At 46.6% G+C, this 12,267-nt stretch overlaps 1 protein-coding gene across 9 annotated transcripts in view; it reads left to right on the forward strand.

The window, feature by feature from the left end:
• Nucleotides 1-12,267, forward strand: part of IL1R1 (interleukin 1 receptor type 1) — a 178,887-nt gene that overhangs the window by 88,960 nt on the left and 77,660 nt on the right. The window lies entirely within an intron of this gene.

Consider the following 12,267-nt stretch of genomic DNA (forward strand, 5'->3'; position numbering starts at 1 on the left):
GGCTGACGAAGCACCATTGGGATGGGTAGAGCTGGAGGCACCCTGAGCCTCTCCTGTCTATGGGTTACTGTTGCTCGCGGCATCCCCGGCACATGCATTAGTGATGCTCCCACCACACACACTCGTGGCATCCCCGGCACATGCATTAGTGGCATCCCCGGCACACACATTTGTGGCTTAGCTCTCCTGTTGACATAGCAAAGTAAAGTACCTGCCTATGTTACTGTTAGTTACCTCCAACTCTCAGATCTCTGAACAGCTGTCAACGTTTCACTTGTCACTTCTGCACTCACAGAGCCACCTTTGATTCTCCATCCTAACTTGCACCTGGCATGTTCCCTGCTTCTTTCTTTGTTTAGGTGAATCTCACCTTGTTCCAAAAGGGACTTGAGGCAGCTTGTTTAAATGTTTGTCCAAGTCTGTATGGCCCCTTGGGGATGTGTGAAATAACGCTTGTGTGCGGGGACACTGCTGGGCAGAAAACATTTACTCTGAGCACTTGAGTTTCAAGAGTTAATCTCATTTATTTGACGTTGAAAAAGTGCTAAAACTGCTACCTCCTGGGAGTTTTTCATTACAATCGTGGTAAAGAATATGTTTGGAAAGTATCAAGAAAAGAAACATATATATATATATATTCCTTTAAAGCTATACAATATATACTATATATATGTGTATACACACACACACACACACACACACACACACACACACACACATTCTTTTAAAATTGCTCAGAATAAGTATACAGCTCAGCTGGGACCAAAGAAACGTTTATCAGAGGGTAATGGTAAGAGCTGTAACTTCGTGCCATAGTGAGATTGGAACTTTCTTTCAATCATTCAAGAATATCTAGTTAAAACATAAGCTCCTTACTGCACTTCAAAGATGTGCCTTTGACCACAGAGGGTTTTTCCTCTCAAAACACTTTGTGCTGTCATGCAAAACGGGGATATTCACTATGGAAGCCAAATTGCACTTCCTTTGATCCGCTGAAAGTTAGAAAATAAATTTCATGCTGTCGGCAGGTTATTGTTTTAAACTTCACTGCATCAGACTAACTTCTGGACAGAAACCCCGACGACACAGTTGCACAGTGTGACTGTAACCTTTACTGAAGCACCAGGTGTTGAGAGACACACAGGTACACCTGGTGCCAGGTGGCCCTCTCGGCCCTGCAGGAACAGAGTCTAGAGCATCTTAAAGAAATTACATCATGAGAGCAGACCCCGAGCTCTTGATTGTAAACAGCTCTCATGGTCATAAATCCCTCCTCAGAGCCTGCGGGGGGCGCCTGCGGGAACTTGGGACCCCCAAGTGTTGTCCTGAAGTGTCTCACCCGGGACCCCCCACCCCCACCCCACCCAGGTCTTAAGGCTTTCGTTCCGTTCACCACCTCCATGTGGGCGTATTTTGCCTGGTGGCTTGGCCCCATCAGCCTGCATCTCTGTCCTGGGGGCTTTAATGTGAAACGTGAAAACATTTCAGCACGGAGACTTGGATGCGTGTGTTGGGTCAGCACGTGTGTTGTGCGTGGCAGGTATTGTGTTTGCCGTGTGTGTGTTGTGTGAGTGCGTGGTTTTGTGTATGTGGTAAGTTGTGTGACTTTTCTGTGTGTGTTGTGTGAGGGTGTATTGTTTGCTGTATGTGTATATTTTCTGTGTGTGCTGTGTAGGCCGTGTGTGCTTTGTGAATGTCGTGTGTGTTGTGTGAGTGCCCAGCGCCAGGCATGCATTTCACTGGGTGCTCGGTAAACATTTATTAAATGAAGGAAAGGACACAGTTCCTGCCCCGCGAAGCCCATGGTGCAAACTCGCAGGCTGGGCTGTCAGGTCCTCGAGGACACGGCCTACCTCGAGGACACGGCCTACCTCGTGTTCATCCTTCTGTCCTCAGCGTCCTTCAGAGGGAGGCGACGCTGGCATACACAGTGTAGGGGCGCCGGTGGGGATGGATATTGTGTAACTGGACACGGTTTTGCTCTCAGGCCCAGACTCCTTGAGGCAGACCTTATTTTCCAGGTTCGCGTCTCACATCCCATGGAAGTCCCTTCTTTATTACGGTCACAGTGTACTATTGGTTCACCCCCTGCGGAATGTAGGCTCCACGGTAGGGCTTCTGTGTGATTCGTTCTCGTATCCATCCCAAGTAGCTAGAACATTGCCCGGCAGGTAGTGTGTGCTCCGTAAATATTTACTGAATGAACACATGCCAGGATTAATGAGTTCCAGCTTGCTCGGTGCAGGTCAAGGTTTTTAGCCCAGGGCAGGCATGACTATGTCCGCCACTGAGTTTATTTTAAATCTCAGTAACTCTTAGGACCTGGCCTTTCAGGGCAACCCCTCCGGCTGCCACTGGCCCTCTCCCTTATGTTGGTGTGGCATCTGCAGGGGTTGTGGAGAGGTCCCAGCCTGCCCCCTCAAGGGGAGTTGCCTCATCCTGCCGGGTCAGGTGGTAGCCCCCGTCCTTGGGTCCCTGTGGCCTCCAGTGCCCTGTGTGTCAGCTGTGGTGTGCCAGGCCTCACTGGGTGTGGGCCAGGAAGCTGCTCGGTGCCAACAGCCGTGGGCCTTGCCATTGCGCCAGATGTGAGGCTCCTGGACTCCAGCTTCCTGGTCTTCTCCCACTCTGCTGGTGCCCCCGGGCTCTGGGATCCTTCTGTGCCTGACTGGAAGCCGGGTCTCACTCTGCGCCCACCTTTCTGGGGCAGTTGCCACCTCCTGGGCTCCCCCGGGGGAGGAAGCCACGAGCCCAGTGACCGTAGGTTTCTACCCCCGCTTCCAGACTTGACCGTCAGAGCCCAGCTCTTGCTTCGTCCGTTTTCTCTTTCTGCGGGCTCTTCCCATCGGCCACAGGCCGTGCCCTCCTGGGCTGGGTGGAAGGCCTCCCTGTTCTAGTCCAGCCCAGCTCACTCTCTGGTGTGTGGGTCCACTCTTTCCCTCTGACTCTTGAGAAGTAAAGCCCAGTTTGAGGAGCTCCAGTTAAATCCCTCTTGTCTCTCGGCAAAGCCTGGCACATTTTCCACCACATTTTAAGATGCATCTTGCAATAGATGATAGGTCATAGTTACTTGTCAGCATTTTCTTTCTTCCTTTCCTACTGCACCTGTGACAACTAAGGACACTTGGCATAGGCAATTGTCTGGCCATGGCCTTAAACTCTACTCTGGAGTTTTAAGACAAGCAATACCTTCTTCGTTCTAGCCTCCGTCTTCTTCTCCCCAAGGTAATGGATGCCTCTCCTTCAAAGGTAGGAAGCTATCAGGCAACCAGAAACAATTAAAGGGTGACCCAGAAGAATATACATTGTTTAATACTTTCAAGAAATATAATTCCCAGTACAAAAGATCACCCTTTTAATTGGTATAAATGGCATTAGACCACCTTCATGCGATAGGCTGCCTTCCATGCTATATCCTGGAATACAGCTAAAGAGAAAAAAGAGCCTGGGGCTGCCGTGGAGCAAGACGTACGGACCCCTGGATAAATGCGACAGCGCCCACCCCGGCTATGCACCAGTCACAGCCGCTGAGAAGTGCTGATGCAGAGTGCGGATGAAGGTCCCCAAGACGGATGCCATTAAACACTGGACCCAGCCTTCTGTCTGATTCCTTGGTCATTAAGAACACTTCTGATGCGATTGTGGTTTCCCAGTGTGTCCTTCCTGGAAGAAGAAAACGTGCTGTCAGTAAATAATAATAGCTTGTCCCTTTGGAAGTTATAGGTTTTATTTTAAGCTAAATAGTCAGAGTTCCTTTCTGGACTGACACATCTGCCTCACAAGAACAGTATGCGTGTGAAACACCACAAAACCTGAATTCCTGAGTCTGTACAATGAGAGCGAGGCCCGAGGGCCCAGTGGATCCAGAGGTGAAGGCCATCTTTCAGGACACTTTGGGGTTAGCTGGACCTCCTCTTTAGGAACAGGTTAACCTCAAACAGTGCCTTTCTTGGAAAACTTCTATACTTAGGTCAGAGCTTTCTATGTCAGTTCTCTCTCTGTCTCTGTCTCACACACACAGACACACACACACACAGACGCACACACACACACAATAACGAATGAGTGGACATGAAGTCGAGAGGGACCAAATTGTGTAATAACAACCAAATCTGAGAAAAAATTCACTGTGGAGAGTGAGATGCGCTCAGGTAGATGTTGGTGATAACAAGCGATAGGACTTGGCAATGGCAAGAACCATGAGCTTGTTGAACTCAGCTGCCTTTGCTCAAGCAAAAAAAAAAAAAGAGAAATTGTAGCCAACCTTCAGGGGTGCCACCTAGCTTCCGCAACAGCCTGGGAGGTTGCCCGACAGAGCCTGAGGGGTCTTTCTCTCTTCTTATCTCCACTTCTTGCTTCTCTCTTTCTATGAAAACTGCCTTTCTTTGCATCTCTGGTTCATATAGAGGAAAACATAGCCGCCCCGCGTGTCCCAGATGAATTTCTAAGCAGAATAGCACCTTCTTTGTGTTGACGCCAACCATGACTCACAGGATGTGTGTTTCAGGTTGGATGCAAAGTTCTGGGGAGAGAGAAAGTGAATGCTCTAGCTTTGGGCCTAGCAAACGCTCTTGGCCCAGCCAGCCATGGCCCAGGGTATCATCCCTTCATCCCTAGGGCCACATCTATAGACGGGAAGTGGCGGAACAGGGAAGTTGGTTCCGTTTCCTGAGAAATAGCGGTTCACTGTACACTGACTAGACACCAACCCAAAGACATTATATAAATGGAGCAAGGCTGAATGCGGCCTTGAGTTAAGCATTGAGTACATTCAGTCTGTTTCCTTAAGGTGATACTGCATTCCAATCCAAGGTGTGTTGATTCAGAAGATAACCTAGTAAAACGCCAAATTTCATCAGTCAAAGGTATTTAACCTCAGACGTTCCAATGCCGTGCTATTCTTATTATATGTAAAATTGTATTTATATCTTATTGGGAAAAGCGTCATCAGCCCCACTTTGAGAAGCAAGCTGAGTTTTCTCATAAATGCATTTAGCTTTTTCCGAATGAAGTATTCCCAGAATGCTAGGCTTAAAACAAATTCGAGTAAATCAGAGCAGAAGATACCATAAATGTTAATGGCAAATGAAAAGGCTGGGGGGAATCCTTATGAATTATATCAATACTTTACGTATATACAATGATAAAACGTTACAGTTTAAAATAAGGTACGTTGATACAATTCCAAGAAAATATAAAAATACAGGTAGTATCTCATATGGGTCTTTCTTGGTGCATGGAGAGCAAGGAATGAGACTTGGAAGAGATTGTAGAGGGAGATGAAGAATAAGAAGGAGAGGAAGAGGGGGCAGAGGATGGAAAGAGGAAGGGGGAGAGGAAAGTCCATCTAAGTAAAGCACTCAGATGGCAATGCCCACGGCTGAGGCAGGAGAAGTTTAGCTGAGGATGAGAGGAGGATGGCGGAATGGCCACCCTTATAGCTTTGGAGGATGATGACTGGGAGGGTATCCTGGAGGCTCCTCCTCGGCTACTCCCCAGCCATCTAGAACCCACTGATCATTTAGCAGGTGCCATCTTTCCTCTGCAGAACAACTTGGTAGGAAAACCACACTAGAGGATTTTCTCTTGCAACTTCCCTCATTACTTCTGCATGAAGAATAATTCTCAGCTGGGATCTAGTCTGGTACAAACAATATCTCCTTTCCCCCTTGGTCACAGGTCTTGGTAACCTTCTTATTGTTTCTTGGACCGAGGGCTTCCCCAGGAATGGAAGGGAAGAGTTTCTGAGGTGCATTGACAGCAGTCACATTTAGCAGCCAGAGTGTACACTGTGGCACACAGGTGAGGGGTAGGAGGAAGGGAGATGCTTAGAAAGGAGACGCGCTAAACGTTAAGAGCTTCTAGCCCCACTGTGGCACTTATTGCCCAGCAGGGTCAGCTGGTGTGGTTATGTCAAGCCCTCCTTGTGGTCTTGACTGTAAACTGTCAAAGCAGAGTTGCCATGAATAAAACCAAGTTCTAAAAAGAAAGCTCGCACTATCTGTGCTTCAAAAGGAAAGCTGAGCGAAGCGGAGAGGGTCTCCTTGGGGGCCCGTCCATGAAAATAGACCTCTTTTGTGATGCGTGAGACACTATAAGCATCTGGTTTGTACTGGAAGACTGGTTTGAATTTGAACTGGTTCTACTGGGAGACATTACTGGATAGGTCACAAACCTGGATGACGAATGGGATCAAGTCAATGGTAAACAGGCCAACAACAAGGACGAGCCAAAGAAAATAGTGTTTCTCCTCCACCTAGTAGCTTTGTTCCGAGGGGTGAGTTAAGAGGTTTATAACCATTTTTTAAAATTGAAGTATCATTAATTTACAGTGTTGTGTTAGTTTCAGGTATACAGCAAAGTGATTCATTTATACATATATTATCTCTTCTTTGCCAGATTATTTTCCATTATGTGTTATTAGATGGTACTGAATATAGTTCCCTGGACTATACAGTAGGACCTTGTTGTTTATTTATTTTATATATAGAAGTGTGTATATGTGAATCCCAACCTCCTAATTTATCCCCCCACCCCTTCCCACTGTCCCCTTTGGAAACCATGAGTTTGTTTTCTATGTCTGAGTCTATTTCTATTTGGTAAATAATATTTGTATCAATTTTTTTAGGTTCCACATATAAATGATATCACATGATTTTTGTCTTTGGCTTACTCAGTACGGTAATCTCTAGGTCCGTCCGTATTGCTGAACATGGCATTATTTCATTCGTTTTTTATGGCTGAGTGGTGGTTTGTTTTGAGGGATGAGTTAAGAGGTTTGGATCAGTGGTTCTTGGCTTCAACAGACTTAATGCTCCTTTCCTTAATGCATATTTTATAACATTCTCTTTACAAACTTATAATGAAATTCACTGATAACGTATTCTATCTATACATGACATTAAACACGTAACTATATTACACTAAGCATAATGTGAAGGAGAAATGAAAGCTATTCCATGTTCAGTTCAACATGGACATTTGTGGGCACCACTGAACAGGGAGACAGAAGCCGTCAGGTGTGCAGATACGCACAGACAAGTCTGTAATGTGGTAGCCGCAAAGCCAGATGGAGGTAGTCTGTCCCTCTCTGGAGCTTCAGATCTCATGCCTCGTGGGGCCATCAGTGACTTTTCCCATGATGAAAAATATTTTTTTTAATTTCAGGAAGAAAAGTTCTACTTCCCCTCAATTTTCATGGCAACTGCATTTCTGCAAAATTCAATAGGTAGTAAAACTGCACAAAAATACTTCCTGTTTCTATGAAAAACAGAGTTAGGTTCCAGGCTCGGGTTTTACCTACATTCAGGTTGTGTGGGATGTTTGAAAATTTGGTAGGATGGGGGGCAGTTTGTTGTGCAGTGATGTCCTGGGTGTTGCAGAACCTCTAGAAGCCCCAGCTTCTGTCCACTAAACAAGGCACCCTCCCCAACACAGGCCAACCGAAGTACCTCCACCTCCACTTAAAACTCCCCTGGGCCATGTCCTACCTCTCTGGAGGTCTCAGAGTCTCGTAGTCAGGGCTTGGAAGGGTCCTTAGTGGTCTTCTCGGCTTGTTGGTTACCAAGGGTTGGTCTGGGGAGCAGTTGGTAGCTCTTAAGACATACAGATATCCAGGCACCACCTGTAGAGATTCCACTCAGGAGGCAGGACTCTAGAATGTCCAGGAGACTCTGGTGCACAGCCAGGTTTGGCACCTCCTGACCCAGGTATCCCTCGCTCTTATTCACGGGGTCCCCTTCCCATATCTGGGGTCAGGGGCTACCCAGCCTGGGCTTGAAGGTGCCATGCTTCAGTAAATAGCATCAAGAGAGTCACTTCTCTTCCCAGCCCACCTGTCAGCCCAGGAGGCAAGCCAGGATTGGAGCAGCTGGTCTGATGCACACATTCCTCCTCTGGGCCTTTGCCTGCAGCAGCCCTGGAGATGGTGATTCAGACTTCAGCTTTCTCTGCTCTGCTCATTCCCCCACTGAGTCAAGGGTGAGAAACACTTTGCTCCAGGTCTCCATCCTTTGAAGTCCCATTGGCTGAGTCAGCTCCCCGGCTACCTTTAGAAGGATCCAATACAGAAAAGTTGTCCTAAAACTCAAGACCTGTACATTCATGGACAGTGCCCGGTGAGACAAAACAAAGACAGCTGAAGAGTCCTATCAGGGCTGTGGAAAAGAGCTGGACAAGGAAGACAAAGTGTTGTTAAGCGGAAGGGATGAAAAATACTGAAATCAAGCACAGGAGTTTTCAAAGTGCAGAGTTAAATGATTGGTTCATTTATTCATCTTACATAATGCAAAATGCATCTACTACATATCAGGCTTTCTTCTAGATAATGATAGTACGACAGTGAATAAAACAGACCACATACTAGTAGAAGTAGAAGTAAAAGTAGATGGTTAATAAACAAGATCATGACGAATATGTACAGTAAGTTAGATGGTGACATGCTGTGAAGCACCAGTAGGGACTTCAGTAGGGTAGGAACGTGCGTGCATGTGTGTGCCTGTGTGTGTGCACACATGTGTGCACGTGACATCTTATGGCTTGGGATATCTATTTGGCAATGAGGAGGGGAATTTCTTTGACAGTGGTGATTGGGAGGTTAGTTGTGTAGGAAGAACGGGAAACAGAGATTGCAGTTGTTAAGACAGGAAATGATTCAAGTTTGGGTAAAGTTTTTTAACAATGAGAAATGAAGAGAAACAGAACCACTTTAGCATGGCAATAATTACATTTCTGGGTTTGCGTAAGGGATGTTGAGAAACTTCTGGTTGCAAACCAACGTTTTGTTTCCCTGAAGCCCTTCGCAGTCTTGGAGTACTGTTTAGATTTCGGTTCCTTAGAGTTCTTCGTGATATGGACTAAATTCACCGTCCTATCCCATGGAGACCAAGCTGTTTGTACATTTCACACCTGATTACTTTAGACTGGAGTATTTGTGCAGAAAAACCCTGCTTCTTAGATGTGGTTTTGATTGGTGTTTTTGGAATGAGGGCCTTATCAGCTGTGGTGTATATACTAGTGTATATAGTCTTTTTGCCAGAAATATTGACCCACCCTTTACCAGAAATATCCCTATCCCAAAATATCACATTAGGAGTTTATGGCTAATAATACTTCAGTAATATTTGCTTATTTGTATAATATTCGGTTAAAAACACTCTCAGGCATATTCATTACCTGTAAGTCTCTCAGTAACTCTGTGGTTATCAGGGCAGGAATGTTATACCCTTTCCACAGATTCAAGGAGGCTGAGCGAGTTACCCAAGTGTGTATGACAAATAACGATCCTCTGTACTGTTGACTATGTATGTGTCAGACAGTGTTTAAATGCTTTTTACATATTAACTCATTCAGTCCTCACACACTGCTCAGTAAAGTGGAGACTATTTATAGCATTATTTTACCATCAAGGAAACAGACACAGAGAAGCTATGACTGGCTCAGCCACACACAGCTTGGATATGGTGGAGCTCAGAACCACCAGTGTCTACACTCCGAACCACCAGGCTATACTCCTTTTGTTCTGGAAAGCAGATCTCCCAGCTGCTACCTATTTTAGGGACTTTTTAACTTCACACACAACATCACCACAACGGTGACAAATGTTGGAGCAGTAAAGGGCAGCAGTGTGGATGGGAAAGACCAACAGTTTTGGAGAGTGACCTGAGCTCCAGTTCATTTGGTTATTTTGCAGTTGGGTGAGTACCTTAAGCTCCCTAGAATGTCTGATTCTGTCTATAAAATAAGGGGATAGTGATACCGCTCACAGCATGGTGAGCATTCGATGGGTGTCCTATTAAAGCATCTAACTTACTGTCGGACGTGTAATAGGTGCTTACTGCTTGTACATGTCCTTCCTACGTGAAGGATCATCACTAGGCTTGGGTCAGAGGAACAGTTAGGGACGCGGTAGTGAAGTAAACTGTAAATGGCGCTGGCTATTTTGCATAGCCTTTGAGAAACTCAGGGTGGGACTTGTGTAACCTAAGAGAGCAGCTCAGATCGCGGTGGTGAGCGAGGGCACGGTTCCTCATGGGTGGGGCTTAGAGGGGCTGCTGTTCAATGAAATATCATTTCAAAGTCTGGGTAACAGGTGAAGCAGCTGGTGCGGGGGTGATTCTCCCTTCTGACCTCTTGATCTGCCCTTGGTCCTTGCTTCTGGGAAGATGCTTCCCTGAACTACATGGTGGTCTCCATAGGGCTGCCCAAGCTTTAGGTAGAACAGAAGTTCTCAACTTTTGATTTAAGGACCCCTTTCACTCTTCAAAATTATTGAGAACTCTAAAGAGATTTATTTACGTGGGTTAACTATTGATATTGACAGTGTTAGAAGTGAACACAAATTTTAAAATGAATTTTTATTGATCATTCAAAAATAATAACTTATTACCTGTTAACATAAGTAACATCTCTTTTGTAAAATAATTAGATTTTTGGGCTTCCCTGGTGGTGCAGTGGTTGGGAGTCCGCCTGCTGACGCAGGGGACGTGGGTTTGTGCCCCGGTCCGGGAAGATCCCACGTGCCGCGGAGCGGCTGCGCCCGTGAGCCATGGCCGCTGAGCCTGCGCGTCCGGAGCCTGTGCTTCGCAACGGGAGAGGCCACAGCAGTGAGAGGCCCGTGTACCACAAAAAAAAAAAAAAAAAAAAAAAGATTAGATTTTTAAAACAAATAGAAAAAATAGACTTTTTTCTGCTTTATTTTACATTGTTTACATTGTTCTGGAAATCTCTTTATATCTGGCTCAACAGGAGACAGATGAATTCTCATGTCTGCATCTGCATTCAGTCTTTGAGGTATTATACATCATGTAGCTTTTTGCGAGAGAATTTGTGTGGAAAAGGCACAGATCATCTTTGAACTCGTATCAAAGTAGGTTTGACCTTATGGACCCCTTGGAAGGGTCTCAGGGACCTTTGAGGACCACTAATGTAGAATATCTTTTTCTCTTTAAACATCTTTTTTCAACATTCTTACAATTTCTTCTCAACGCCTCCCTCCTGATGCCTGTATTCAAGTGATCATGATGGATAATAATTCTTCCTTCAGCATTCTTGGCTTTGGCAAGACTGGAGATAGTGGATTCAGAGGTCTCCCTCCTTCTCTCCCTCCTTCCCTCTCTCCTTTCCTCTTCTCTTCCCTTCCTATCCTCCTTCCTTGCTTCACAACCTGGGGAGTTTTTCTGGTGCCTCCCGACTGGTCTCTGTGCCTCTAGAACCTGACAGTTGCCAGGTTGTGTTTTGCTTGACATCAGTCACAGTCTACTTCCTTCCTCAAAATTCTTGGTCTTGTCTGACATTTATTAATTCTGGCTTTTGTTTTATAAATATTTCAAAAATGTTTCCAACCCCAAATTTTTTTGAGATGTGTAAAGAATTTGTGGCATGCTCATGGCAGAGGGTAATATCTGCGAACTTCAGAAACTATGCGGCAGAATTCTGCTGCCAGCCAAGACTGAGTCACCGGGCCTGGATTTTCTTTCTCACCAGAGACAACAACGAAAAGCACTCCATAAAATACATGAAACCAGAGGTTTTAAAATACTGGACATCAGCCAGTGAAGGACAGTGGTCCCTGAGAGGAAAACAAATGAGGTGGACCTTATGAATGCTCTTGGTCACCAACTGAGAGAATTTTCAGGCCATGGGAGGGTGCCCAGCCAATTCCCTGGGGAAGGGGGATCCAGGCAGAGTTCGGCAACTTCCTGAATGGGTGTGATGGAGCTGAGAGCCAAGGGAGACCAAGGTGGCTACAGTTCACAGAAAGGATGCCAGAGGAGAGGGAGCTGGAGCAAGAGAGAACTTCAGATCTGCGGAGGGCCCCCTTTGAGAATCAGCAGAGGGCTGCGCGCCGTCGCTCTCTGTCTGGTCCCCGCGCAGGCCCTCGGGCATCCCGTACTTGGGCAACGAGATCAGCCTCATCTCCAAGGCGCAGATCCGCTACGAGGGCGTTCTCTACACCGTCGACACGGACAACTCCACGGTGGCGCTCGCCCAAGTGAGGTCCTTTGGTACTGAAGACCGTCCCACAGATAGGCCTGCCCCCCCTAGGAGGAAGTTTATGAGTACATCATCTTCCGGGGAAGTGACATCAAAGACATTACTGTGGGGCTTCCGTGGTGGCGCAGTGGTTGAGAGTCCGCCTGCCGATGCAGGGGACACGGGTTCGTGCCCCGGTCCGGGAAGATGCTGCGGAGAGGCTGGGCCCGTGAGCCATGGCCGCTGAGTCTGCACATCCGGAGCCTGTGCTCCGCAACGGGAGAGACCACAGCAGTG

Source organism: Leucopleurus acutus (genome assembly GCF_964270905.1).
Source record: "Leucopleurus acutus genome assembly, chromosome: 12".
Taxonomy (NCBI): domain Eukaryota; kingdom Metazoa; phylum Chordata; class Mammalia; order Artiodactyla; family Delphinidae; genus Leucopleurus; species Leucopleurus acutus.